Source organism: Coturnix japonica, chromosome 4 (assembly GCF_054131305.1).
Source record: "Coturnix japonica strain WE chromosome 4, WE-NBRP24, whole genome shotgun sequence".
NCBI classification, from domain to species: Eukaryota; Metazoa; Chordata; class Aves; order Galliformes; family Phasianidae; genus Coturnix; species Coturnix japonica.
In genome coordinates this window covers 10,947,400-10,962,050 of record NC_140666.1, presented here as the reverse complement: position 1 = coordinate 10,962,050, position 14,651 = coordinate 10,947,400, and the positions used below count along the sequence as shown (strand labels likewise).

The window sequence follows — 14,651 nt, the reverse complement described above, 5'->3', positions numbered from 1 at the left end:
GGGGATCCCAGACCTGGACACTGCACTCCAGCTGTGGCTTCACCAGGGCTGAGCAAAGAGGAAGGGATCACCTCTTCTGGTCCACTGGCAGCATTCTTCCCAATGTAACCCAGGAGGTTCTTGGCTTTCCCTCCCACAAAGACACACTGCTTGCTCACAGTCATACTGACCCCCCATAACAGGCCATTGGTAACCAGCCTCCAACCAGACTTCCTGCTGCTCATCACCACTCTTGCAATTCAGGCTGAGCTTCTGATTTGCAAGCCACATTTTGTTTACTCTCCAAAAGGCATTGTGTTTCCAGCAAGGCAGATGACAAATGCATTTCACCTCCTCAGAAACCAGCTTCATGGATACTGACTACACCTATGTCAGCACTATATACATGGCAGCCCCATACATAACAGTTTTGTTGGTATCTCAATTGCTTCCCAGCAGTTAAGAAGTAACCTGTAAGTATCAGGCAGCTTTAAACTGTTATTGCTTGAGAACCTGCGTTATTTAATTCCACAAAAACACCAGGTGTTTACAACTAGTGACAGCTTTTGTCCTGTGAACAGTTATCCAGACACAGCAGTTCAGTGCAGAGTCAGTGGGATGATAATGACAGGCAATGACACCTGGGCACAGCACAGAAGAGATGGATTAAGCCCTCCAGAATCTGTGTAATTCCTCAACAGCACTCTACAGCGAGGAAATCCCACAGCAGCTTCACGTAAATAGGGAATAGGGGGCACATCCGGAGGTGGTGCTGTCCCTGTGGACGTCTGGAATTTCATCAGTTATTGTTACACAATATTTTCATTGACTGAAAAAACACAATAACTGTTCTGAAGACAACTTTCTCTTACTGGGTAAAAATAATATCAGGACTTTTTTCCTAGTTCAGAAATACACAACCACTTCATTTGCAGGACTCTGTTTTTTGAACTACAAAATACCTTTAACAAGGTATTTTACTAGATACAAGGATTGTACTAAATACAAGGAACCTAGCAATGGGATACTGCTCAACCAGATTGCCCACGTGGCTTAACACAGCACCCCAATATATGTCTATAACCACAAATTTCCATATAGGAGAAGCAGAAAGATGCAGCCATGGAAGATAAGGTATAGCAAAAAGCAGAAACTAATACAATAGGGAGACCATGTCAGAGAACAGCTAAAATACTGTTGTTTTCTCTAGCCAAAGCTGTGTTGCAAACCAATCCAGTTTCTGAACTTGTTTTCATTATAACTGAATTTATTTAGCCAAAGGAAATAAAGGTCAAATGACATATGGTTCCACATGACACAACCCAGATGAGTTAGAGAAAGCAAGTTCTTCAGTTTGGTCGACAAATGACATTTTTTAATCTCATTTGTTGATCTCATGCCCTTTAACATACACAATGGTTTTAGCTAATGAAGCTAAGGGTGTAATGAGAGAACTGAGTTGTATTCAGGCTTAGAGCCGAGAGAGAACTGTTGCTTTTAGGAGTGCTCAAATACAGCATCTTAACCTATTTCAGCAGTAACAACCCCCCAGTACACCAATCATCAAAAAGCACATCATACTGCTGTTGAAGCTGTTCTGCTAAACAAAAGATGTGCAATAAAAGATGGAAGAACAACCATCTTGGGCCTGAAAGGGCTCTCATTACCAGGAGATGTACATGATGGAGCACCATATCACAGCAGGACCTTCTGCAGTGAATACCTGGCAATTCACACTGACCCAACCACACCAACCCAGCCCTTTGCACAACGGCTTGAAGCTTCCAAAACTTGTGCAAACCCCATCAAAAAGTTTTCATCATTCACATTTCAGCAGCCAGCTCCTCTATTATGCTTAACCTGTCACAACTTCCAGGCTAACAATCGCAATTCTTTCTTTGACAGGTTCTTCAGATTTACACGTACGTGCGTGGCAATAAACCAAAAGAATCCACCAATTTCTACCTACTGCTCTGTTCACCAGCTCTGCCATTGTGTTGCATAACTTCTATTCCTTGTTATTTCACTAATTGTTTCTACCAGATATTCACAAAGTTCATTTTGCACAGCAGCTGGAGGATTGCGTTAGGCTCCCACTGATTATTACTAATTGTTTTCTACTATTCACAGTGAGAAAGCTAAGAGCACAAAAATACACTGCACTCCTCAGGGACTCGTTTCTTCAGCACAGTGTATGAGCGGTCTCCTATTAGAAAAATTAGGACCGCATTTGGAAACAAAAATTTGAGGAAGAAAATGAGAGCTCACCTCCATGCCACTGTACACAAACCCTGAAACAGCATTTTAAGCGTCCTTAATGCAAGTCACGTATCTGCCTGACAGAGGAGTATGCAATCTCAAATCACATCAGGAGCAAAACAACGCTCCTACTGCATGCAGTTCTTTGCTGATGAAGTATCTTGGCTGTATTTGTCTTCTTGACAGAGTAACTGGGCAGTGCGCTGAGCACCAGCACCTCCCAGCTGACTTCCACTGAGCTGCCATGGTGCCACACTGCACATCATGGCTCTCTTCCAATAGTCCTGCCCCTCCACCAGCACTGCAGGTGTCTGTACAGCTATGGACCTCTAATGCCTTCCATCACTTCTGACCCCCTTTGTTACACAAGGAAATTCAAAGGTCTAGGCTGAATAAAGAATCCTTATCTACTGAAGAATGAGTGACTTGAACAGCAGCAGCCATGCCCAGAAGATGGAACCAACATGCTGTGGGACCAACCAGGTTCACTCCCATCAGTCCCCATTTAATGTGTCCATGCACAGGTAGGCAGCTAAGGAGCATGCAAAACATCTAAGGAAGTGGTTTCCTCATCCTGGCTGAAGAAGTGAGAACTTTCACCTGCCCCTACAGAAAGCTATATCACAAGAGAGCACAGCTGTGTGGTCAGAAGCTACTGGAGCCTGCACCCCTCACACACTGCTCACAGAATGCAGTGCTACCCACAGCCAGCCCAGAGCTGATGGCACTTGGCCACCCCCTCTGCCCCTCTGCACATTGAACCAGTTTCTAAGCAGCATGTATGATGCCTTGAAGTATTTCTCCTTTAGATCCTCCCTCTGTTGCATGCATTAGAGCCAAGTGCTTTTCTTCTGATTACTTTAACATTTACACATCCAATCATAAACTTAGGGGAGGAAGAACATAAGAGGCTCATTCATAAGCCTCTTTTAAGATCACAGCCCCTGAGCAGTCCATAACAGCATGCTCGTCTCCAGGCTGCAGTAAACAAAGTTGGCCGAGCCATCCCACTGCCCTTCATCCATAATGGCTCACGTTGTGTCAGAGAATATGTAAGAGCCCAGGGAGTGAATTAAACCCACATTTCTTCTGCTAAACTTCAGAAGAGGGCTATCAGACAACAAGCCTTATTGGCTCCAGAAGGACTCTTCAGCTGGTTCCAGCTGTGCTTAATGAAGGAGGGAAAACTATTGTTATTCTGCACTGCTGTTTCAAAAAGTGCAGGGAATGAGAGCAAGATTAGCATCTTCTATGATTGCTGTGGCCAGATGCTGTTGACAGCGATGTTTTACTGCCTATTTTACTTTTAATAGTAACAGAAGCATTTGCAAGGCACTTAAATCTTTGCATTTCTTTCCCAGACCCCAGCCCAAAGTTCAACTCTAATTCAAAGGTCAATAAATGAGAGTTCTTTAGCCTACAGATCCCCAGCAGATACTGGCTGTCACTGTCCAGAGCTGCAGGATTTCCCAGATCCTGTGAGTCAACACTCACTATTGCAGGCACGATATCATACCCTCCTTTTCATGAACTCCACATAACATCTAAATGCTATCTAAATTCCATTTCAAAGTCAGGTAAATTTATGAACCCATTGCCTTTATTGGAAGTCTTTTCCAGACTTTATTGTGCCAATCTTCCCTCTTAGGCTAATTATTAGGGAATAAAGATTTAATCATGCCTTATTTATTTGTACCCATCTGTTCCTGTGCAAATGTCCTCTCACTGCACTTTTTTCTCTCTCTGGTACTTAACTCCTTGATGTAACAAAGAAACCAATCCAATTCTACTCCTTTCTTTTTGCTAAGATTTTTCCAGACTCTTACAAAGCAAGCAATTCATTCATCTGCCTCTGTGCCTGTTCACGTTTGAAGCTGACAGTCCTTCACCTTTGCATCCACCTCCTTACAGAGTCACATTTCACTAAGTAAAGAGACCTCGCTCTTGAGGAATGCACTCACTGTCCCATCCAGCACACCATATTGCAGTATTCCTATGGTTACAAGGAGCAGTTGAGCAGCCTGTACCTTCAAAACATCTCTCTCAGGCACACATTACAGAAAATAAAACCAGAGACTCACACATCATGTGCAAAGCACATCCCTCAGATCACCTGAGAATAAGAGCTTCAATGAATATGCTCCCAATTTTACAATAGCCATAGAACCACAGTGGTTGAAAAAAACCTCTAAGATCACTTATTAGCCCAACCATCCACCTACCACCAGTATTTCCCTGCTAAGCCACGTGCCTTAGTATAACATCTAAATGTTTCTTGAACACCGCCAGAGACAGTGACTCAACCACCTCCCTGTGCAGTCTGTGCCAGCACCTGAACACTCTCTTAGAGGGAAAAAAAAAGATTTCCTAATTAACCTGAAACTCCCCTGGCACAACTTTTGCTTTCAAGCAAGCGAAGGATCTGCCCGTGAAGTACTCACTACCAATATGATCACTGCTGTTAACTCTTAAGCACTGACTTTACCTGCCCACAGCCATGTTTTACTTATAAATGAATGCTGACACCGGATCTATCTCCAGCCTAACACACACAGTGAATGCCTAATAGCATGTAGGCCAACAGCAGCATCCCTCTGTGCTCCCATGTGTCACAAGATCCCATATTGAACATGTAGGAGCTCATTTCTGAGACTAACATTGGTGTAAACCAATTGATGGTTGGACTTGATGATCTTTTCCAACCTTCAAAATCCTATGATTCTATAAACATGAGTAAAACATTGTGCCACGTTATTTCCTCATCTCAGCTAAACCATTAAACTGTTGAGTATTTCTCTCACCAAAGTTAATGCAGTCATACAATTTGACAACAGAATGCAAGGAGAGAGTTAACAGGGGGGTTTACCCAGGTAGAGTGCAGGGTTCATTGACTGTGCTGTGCCAATTTCTTCACTAACATCAGTGAGGACAAGGTGCTCTCCTTTACAGTGAACCTGTCCACATTCCTGGGGAAAATACATCTATCTATTTTATTGTGGACTGCAGGAAAATATACTACTGAGAATTCACTGCGAGAAATGGAAAAAAATTGTCTTATACTTCAAAATGACAGGAAAGTAACAACATTGATTCAATGGGCACAGAAGAAGGATCTCAAATCTTCTCAGTCACATAACACTGCATTGCTCCTGACTGAAATTTTGGCTATCCTTCTATTTTTATAAGAGACCTGAAAACCCTTCCATGTTCTTCTCTTCCCAAGGTTCACATAAAGGCTTTAAGATGGAATTCTAGACCAACAGTAATAAGTAGTAAAATTCTTATCAACTCTTGTACAAACAAAAGAAGTACTCAAGCCTTTGTTCAGCTCTGTGGTCATCCACACACACTGAGGTTACCTAAGGACTTAAATAGCAACCTATAAAAATAATTAAGCATAATTGGAAGGAAAAACCAACTTGGGCACAATGCAGCCAACACAAGTTCTGTTACCTGGGAGTGTGATGTTTATAACCCCACTGCTTATCACATTGTTATTCACCATGCTGTTTGGATATCCATATGGACTTCCTAAGTTCTTTAAAAGGCATTTAATGCAGACTGTAGGATTTATATTTTATTTTCAGTGATCAATCAAGCAGTATCTTGTTTAGTGATACGAGAGTTTTTGAGTTCAACCTACCCATGTTACCGCATCCCTTGTATATGCTTGTTTGGGCTTTCTGCATCACTTAGGCTTGTGCTGCCATAAACAATAGCCCCTAAAATACAGCTCCACTTCCCCTGAACTATTAAGTTCAAAATGGCAAAGAAAGCCAATGGTGTGAAATCAAGGAGGAGACAGAAAAAGAACAATTAGAGTGAATCTGCAAAATGCAGAGATTAAAAACAGAGGAACATGAAAAGGGCACCAACTTGGGCTAGACAAATGCAATAAATAAGAAATGGCAATGCTGTGTTCAGTGACTTTCCATCAGTACACAGCCAGCTCACTTCTACCACTCTTAGAAATGGGGATGTCTCTCCATTACTGACACCTTCACATCCTTCAGGTTCAGCCTCACTCCATACATCAGCTGAGCAGACACATTCACTTGCAGCTGGCCCAATGCATCACTGCATTTTCCCTGGGCCATTTGTATTTTTCTTTTAACATCTCAATCGAGGCCCTGCATTTCTTTCTCCTCTTCCCTGTGCGAAGCCTGAAAAAATCTAATTGTGAAAGAACTCATCTTTCAGGTTATGTGCAGAACTAAACTCTCCAGAAAGAGAGTTGGACCCCCAAAAGAAGAAGTTCTCCCAGATTTAATTGGCAAAATACTGATCACACCAGAGAGATACTTTATCTACTGTGAAAAATGTCTTCCATTGCAACATATACTAGCCTTACCTACAGCAAGAAGAATGTCTCCCCTGAATGTACCTGGAAGGATGCCCACATTCAGTGTTCTACAGACTTCCCACTGAAGCCATGCATTAGCAGCTGCCCTCTCCATTTCTATCAGACATCAGCTGATGTGGTTAGAAAGTGCACATTTTGAGCACGGGCTAATCAACAGGAAGCTGTTAGCACCACATGGAGAGGAAGAAATGCACTGACTTTCTCACTTTTCTATCACATGCCTACAGACCCATCCCTGCTGGGCAACAGATGATGAAAGGGCACCACTACCCAACTTAAATAACAGCAGAGGAATTTTGAATTCAGTGGGGTTTTGGTAGTCTCTGTGTCTGTAAAATAAAGGGTTTTTATAGCTTGGTTATAGGATGTGTTGCCCTAGATCAGCAGCAGAGAAAGGCACATGCACCAAATAACAAAACTAAAAGATCTCTGTCCCAAAAAGCTTCTGGTTCTTCTCCATGACCCTGCTCAAAATTCATCATTTTCGGCAATTGTTTGCTTCTTTCCACCCTCTGTGAAGGCTGTGAGGATTTCTTGTCTATAGATGCTTCTTACAAAAATAGGTACCTGCTTGTATTCCCTAGACTGGGAATCAAGCAGACGCACACAGCAAGAAACTGCAGTCTCACAAAGAGAAGACCCTCAGGTACCCAGTGGTTCTACTCAGTTCACAGCCAGATGGAGCTGTGAGCCAGAGGCAGGATGCTAAGAGCTGGTGGCTGACATTTTACCTTTTAAGAAAGGCAAGTTGTTAAGTAGTGCAGAGGTGTCTAGAGCTGCACAAGTATCCATGCAGTATGATGGGCACGCCAAATGTGTGTTATTTGCTGTGCAGGCACCTGCAACATTGCTTACAAACAAGCACAAGAGCATTGGAAGAACCAGAGTACACGCTGTCCACAGAGATCACTGGCTGGACAGAACACAGCCACTGCCTTTGCTTTGACCCCAAGTACAACCACTCTTTGCTCCAGCTTCTTTAGGAAATAAGCTTTATACAAATGGAAAAGCTAAAAGTAAACAAGACTATGAATGGCCATCTCCTCTGCATTTTCCAGAAAGCACCATTCCCCTGTTGCATCCTGTGAGCAGCTTCTTGCTCAAGCTGCTCCCTCAAGAGCCTGTATACTCAGCAGAAGAAAACCTCAAGCACAATAAGTGCTTACTTGAACCACCCCCCACCCCATCCTATCTAAAGATGGAGAGTAGCAACCCTTTCAGGGCATGTATATCCTCTAGCAGCTGTTATAGCCACTCACTGAAGACCATCACTACCTCCCCAAGCTGGCTACTCAAAGTCATGCCATTTGTGCTATGGGATCTGGTTTAGTAGCTTAGTGGCAGTAACAGTGATAGGAAGACAGTTGGATTAGATGGTCTTGTAGGTCCTTTCAGACCTTGTAATTCTATGATTCTATAGCAACTTACTTTGGGATGGTGCAGTCTGCAATAAAAACAAGAGCTGGCCCAATGCCCAAAGCTGTCCTGCAGCTCAGTGCCATGGAGAACCACCCAGTCAGAGATAAAGTACCTTACTACAGAAATCAGAGCTGAGAAATGTAGGAGCAGTTGTGTAAATTTAATCACTGGATGTTGGAAGGGCTGAAGAAAAGCTTCTTCATTTGTTACTGGATGTTTCAAGAGGAAGAGAAAAAAAGCTTATAAATTACAGCATTTCAAACACCTTGTAACTTGTTCTGTAAATTCAGCACATTTCATCACATTTTCATTATCGTTTCATGACTCAAAGCCACTGCCAGCTCAGGTGGGAACAGCCTGGTACCACTTGCCATGATTCTTCTAGGAAAAGCAGCACATTTTTCACTCACATCAGGGTTTTTGAATTAGCACAGTATGGCACAGCACAAACATTCAATAAAATGGAAAGAAGGACAAATAACTAAATGCTCCCAAACCTCCTGCTAATCCTAATAAAAATATCAAAGTAATACATAGGTATGCCTTTTTATTCGGTCATCCAGCAGTGCAGTATAAGCATGCAATTTATTCAACAATTTCTTCCACAGAGACTCCTGAGATAGCAATATATCCAGAAACCCCTGAGACATTCCCACCAGGGGCGTTCAGAAATTGGCTATTTATGATGCTTTACAACTGCTTAATAGAACTGAAGTTAAAATCCCTGCCTTAAAAACAGGGGAAAACTGTATCAGTGCTGCCCTGAAAGTGGCTCCCCACTGCAGGACCAACAGCAGCTCACACTGCTGCAAAGCTGAGAAACAACACAGGGCTCTGCTGATCAGCTTCAATGGTTCAAAACACTTTGCCGAGAATGAGGTACATCAAACAGCAGTTTAGCAGCAGTTCTCAATACTGATACATGAGGTTAAAGAGAAAACTAACTAGATGCCAAAGGAAAAATAAAACAGGGGAGCTGAGATGGACCTGATGAACATGGCAGAAAAGTGAGTAGCATCCATGGCGTATCATCACAACCTGACAGCAAAACCAAGGAGAGAAGCAAGCAGGGCCTGCACTTTTCACTGTTTATTACCGTTTTTTCTGCTGCCTCTTTATGGGCTTTAGCACACTGCAAGTACATTCAGCCTTTATCCTGTCATTACATTAACAGATGGTATATTTCACCACCATGCTCTGACTGCAGCGCCATGGAGCAGAGCTGGGTTCAGGACTCAGCCAGTTTCAGTTTTTATGTCATTAATAACCCATTTATGCCGTTCTCTTAGTAACAAGTAGACCACATGCTCCAGGAACTGGAGCCATGTTCTAGGATACCATATGTGTCTAAGGTTTGTCTACTGTCTGCACCCAAGTACACAGGTAACTTAAGGAGAACAGTACTCTGCTGAAAGCACAGCCTGATCAGATAGGAAGAGGTACAAGTCTCACTGCTCCCAACAGCAAAGAGATTCAGACTGTTCTTAAGCACCTCTTAAAATCCCATTGAAGAGATTTAACCTTTAGTTATCTAAAGAGACTCAAGGATCAGATGTTTGGTCATTTGCTGGCATGGGTCCCAGGTAGTGCCTGTACCCTGATGGTTACTTTGAGCTGTGGAGTTAATCATCACCATCTGTCCATACAGCAGGACACCTGGCAGCACTCACTAGTAGCATCCTTCCCAAAACCATCCCCTGGCACTGCAGTTCCTACACTGACACATTACCAGCAGCAGCTTGCACTCCCAAACAGGTCATTGCTGCCCTGGACCACTTTCTGAGCACAAGAGAGAAGTAGCTTCCAGTGAATACCCCTCACTGATCTGATGGTAAGACACCTGATGCTGGTACAGAAACATTACCAACTAAGTTACTAATCCAGTAGCCTCTCTACCAGAAAATTCTGTTCCCAGCTCTGGAGTCCTTTCATTAAAGTTGTTCACATTTAATTGTCTTGAGGTGAATTTGCTGCCCCAAGTGTTTACAGGGAATAGTTAGTTCTCCAACATGGTGGTGATGCTCTGCAAGTCGGGAGAAGCTGCATCTCACAAACCTGCTAACACTCAGAGTACCCAGGAGCACCAAGACTACAGGAGAGTCCATCTGAGGCTACAGCAGGTGCTCACCTCTCTGCTCTGAGACCGACTTCTAGGCATGTAGAAAGATCATAATTTGCACAAGAAAACTACCAAGTACCCCTGCAATTATTCATACCTCTGTCTCAAACACCAACATGCAGTCAAACCCATTAGCCTATCACATACACTGAGCTAAAAAGCACAGCTGACATCAGATTGCTTTTAATGTAAAAGACTCAGCTTCTCTATGAATTATCATAGCTGAGTTGTGCAAGTACCCTCCTCACTATATATCATTTCAGGTGGTTTCATCTTATTAATTTTCAGGCAAGCGCAATCAAGTGATAATGCAAGTGATAACACATGCTGAGCCTTCAAGTACTGAACTTTTTGAATTAAAACCTGCACTTCATCATTAAGAGCAAATGTTTTCTCAAAGATCAGATGAATCAAATGTATTTTCCAATGCTGCACTGGTACCTAAGGAATGAATTGCTCAGTCTCTTTTAGCTCTTTAATCTCTCTAATTTAAGACCATGGCAGCCTACCAAGATGACATACCCCTTCCCAGTTACCTATGTCTGAAACTTCCTACCCATTCCCATTTTAAAGTGCTCCTATTCAAGCAGCAGACAGGAGTTACAACTTCCTGCAAACAAGAGCAGGCGTTATTCATCTTATTGTTTAATGATGAACTGAAAAACTAAACACCCAACGACAAAAGTTTTGTCAAGACACCAAACATTGGTTCCTCCCTTCCTGGCAGTGATTGATGAGCCTGGAATTTATTATTTGTTTATGAATATCCTGTTACTGTAAAAGAATGCATAACAAGTATTGCTGCTTGCTGTTGACTCTCGCTGCAAGGAGTGTCGTTTATTTTGCCAGGATCTATGCACGTTTGTCTTGTGCCATCTGGCAACCTCATTTGCACATATCACACTGTGTGTGGAAGCATCACTGAGTATCTGTTTAAGTTTCCTCAACACTGTACTTCATTTTTATTATCAGAAACTGTTCTCACCCTGCTCACCGGCAGTAAATCCACACGTTTCCCAGATAGACATTATTTCACATCCCATTTAATCTCAGGTGAGTTCCTTCCAACATGCTCAGACAGATTGGAACTTTGTACGTGGATATCATTAATTTTAGGGCCTTCACTTTCAAACAGTTTTATATGCACAAGGGAGGAAGTCAATGGCTTAACAGATTCGAGGTGCCTGGTGTACATCAGGAGCCTCACAAAACATTTCAAGTGGTACCACAGAAAGACTGAATACATTCACTGCCAACACAGATTGGCACAGACACCCCTTTGACTGTTGCCTTATGCAAGGTAACCTTAAGAATCACGTCCCTCATTGATAATGTGCTTTTGACGGCCCCATGACCAAGTTACACGCTGATTACACCAATATGGTGAGCTGTAAATTGGCGTTTATTTGATTGAGTGAGTCCCTTATATAGGTTTCATTTACACCTCTTATACATATGCATGACCCCTTCTACATATACACGGCTCCATCTACATATGCACGACCAAGCAGGGGAGGGCCTATCGCATTACAATACATCTCCCCCTCCACATGCTTAACAAAACCATGCCTCATTACAACGCAAGGACCAATAAAGTGAGGTATACAAGTAAGTGGTGCAATGTCTAACAGTGTTAGTTGTGTTCTAATCAGTATGTCCAAGGCATCTTTGGTTATATTATACAGTTCATCCTTCTATTCAAGGCTTCTCATATCCGCTGGAACTCCATTTTCTCATTAAACACTCTTTCCATCATATATTGTCAATGATTCTCGGTTGCCAGCGTTTTTGTATCGGGGTGCGCTTCCTTGCATAAAGCGCTGCGCTGATACTTCTGCCTGCTGGGCTACCGGGATCCTACCTCTGTGTGTATGACCAAGGAGCAAGTGGCGAACACAGAAGAACAAATGGCAGATAGCCAAATTGTGGACGAGGATCAGATGGAGGATTCTCAAATCATGGAAAAGGAGCAGAGGGAGCAGAATGCAAATTCTCAAATTCTGGACGACCCCATAACCTACACATGGAACCAGCTCTATGACATCCCAGCCTGGAGCAGACAGGGAAGACGACCTGCGCAGAGGAACCCCAACATCAATCAGCATCTCATGCAGGAATGGTTCCATGGCAGGATGGGAGAAGGGCACATTGGGCAGCACATTGCTGAGCTGGTGCTGAAGGAGTACTGCACCATGATGGGAGCTCCCAATGGATCTTTTCTTGTTAGGGAGAGTGGGACATGCGTTGGCGACTACGTCTTGTCCATCTGGCATAACAGATGGGTGCATCACTGTCATATATACTGGTGGCAGTATGCCAACAGCCACAGGTACTTTCTGACTGATAACAAAGTATTTGACAGCCTTTACGACCTCATCTCCTATTATTGGGAGACACTGCTGAGGTACAACAACACAGAGTTGAGACTGACGGAGCCTGTGCCTCGTTCCAAAGACTGGGTGCCGTGGGACAGCGCCAGAGGAGCAAGTACAGCTCCAGCGCCATCTTCTTCAGGGCAGGATGGAAGATCCAGCACCGCCATGCATAGAAAGAGAATCATGTTTAATTAGGCACTTGACCAAGTTCATCTTATTTAAGTTCATCGTTCACAATAAAAGTTTTTGTTCTGCACTAACCACAGAGTCTGTGTCTAATTACTGCAGGTAAACCTTGATTGTATTCACCTTTCTTAACCTGTATGAGACATAGAAGGGTTTTACTAGTGTTCCAGGTGACACCACCTTATTATCTCTAGGAAAACCTGGAGCTCCTTAGTTGTTTGTGGTTCTGGAGTCTGGCAGTCTGTTTTCTTTCTCGCTGTTCCCAAAGTTTCAGGATCCAGCAGTGATTCCATAATGCAAACAGGTTACTGGTGGCTGTGCCACGTAGGTTTTCTATGGAGACACTCGATAGCCATTAAGTCTGAGAAATTTTAGTAAACTAATTGTCCATGTTATGCATTATTTCCTTTGTTTTGGTAGCTACCAGGTAATCAATGTCTTCAAATTCAAGGAGTTTCCGTTTTATCTGAATCAGCTGAGTTCTCTGCCTCACTCTGAATGCAAGTGAATACCTGGGGTTTCTACTACCAACACCAAATTATTGCTTACTTTGTCTGTAATGCTGGTCCCATCAGGGGTAATAATTAACGCTAAACTAGGGGCACCTGCACTTCTAATGTTTTGCTTTTGCCCCCACATTCAGAAGCAACGAATTGTTTACTTTCACAAGCAGTGGGGATGGGGGGGGGTAGGTAGTGGGGGGGTGCAATCTCTTGCTGACACTTAACTGCTCTGGTTAGAGCAGATCACGTTACCATTTGCATTTATATTTTCATATACCATAAACATTTAACAATCACAAAGACAGTGATGACGGAGCAAGGGAGGGCCTGTTGCATTACAATACAACATTTGACTTGGAGCAGTATCAGTTCTGACCTATGCTTTTGTATAGAAAAATCACCTCTGTTCTGATCCCATTTGCACTCCTCATAAGGTTTCCTTCGACATCTATAAAACGGGTAGCTGGGCCCTTCTCCAAAGGCAACAGGAAAGGGCAGTTTTTCAGTATTTTGCAACAGGACATGGGTGGAAAACTCACAAAGAGGGTTACCAGCCCCCTGCCATTTAGGAAGCTGTTCCAAATGCTTCATCCCTCTGTCACTGAACACAGATATTCTTTTCTTGAAACAGAAAAATCACCTGAAGTAGCATTCACAATCAGACTGTCTTCTCCCACTGCTGCCTGAGTCACTTCCAACCAGAAAGGTTGGAAGAGACCGCTATGATCATTTAGAGTCCAGTGTTTAGAACAAGGCTGTGTTTGTAGGAATATTCCAAGTCTTTGCCCACATACACACAGTCATAAAACACTCACAGAAAACTTGCCCCTCCTGCAATAAAAACAGATTGTGGATTATAAGTGGTTTAATGTCAACAAAAGGCTACAGCAACCTGAGCTTGTTGATTGCATGCATGAAGACTATAGCCAATCAGCAATATCAATTAATATTACAGAACTTTTTTGGCAGCAGTGCTGTTAAACAGAAGCTCAACACAAGCTTTAAAATCCCACTGGTCATACCCTGCTCCTTCACAACATACACCTCCGCAGGATTAGCTACACAGCTCCCATCCACTTAACTCAGAAGCACGTGTATAGAACCATAAAGGTTGGAAGAGACCACTATGATCATCTAGTCCAACCACCAACCTGCAGTCCAACCACTGATCATCACATCAATCCATTTGCCATGCATTAAAATATCACCATTTCTATTCACATCATCTATCTGGAGCTTTCTGGTTCTTAAACAGAAAGTGCAGTGGAATTATCTAAGCCTCACACAATTAAAATGAAACATCTTCATAAGCCATTAAGAGTATTTCACAGAATTAATGGTGATGTTAAACAACTACCAGTCTGTTGATTCTCAGAGGAATTCTAGAGTGAGCAAACAGGAATAGATTTACTCCTTTCATTTAAGGAAACTGTATTTGAGACTGTCCC

General features: G+C 42.9%; 1 pseudogene; it reads left to right on the top strand.

The window, feature by feature from the left end:
- The first annotated feature begins 12,010 nt into the window (after positions 1-12,010).
- On the top strand, positions 12,011-12,736 carry LOC146760939 (1-phosphatidylinositol 4,5-bisphosphate phosphodiesterase gamma-1-like; annotated as a pseudogene).
- The last annotated feature ends 1,915 nt before the right edge of the window (positions 12,737-14,651 follow it).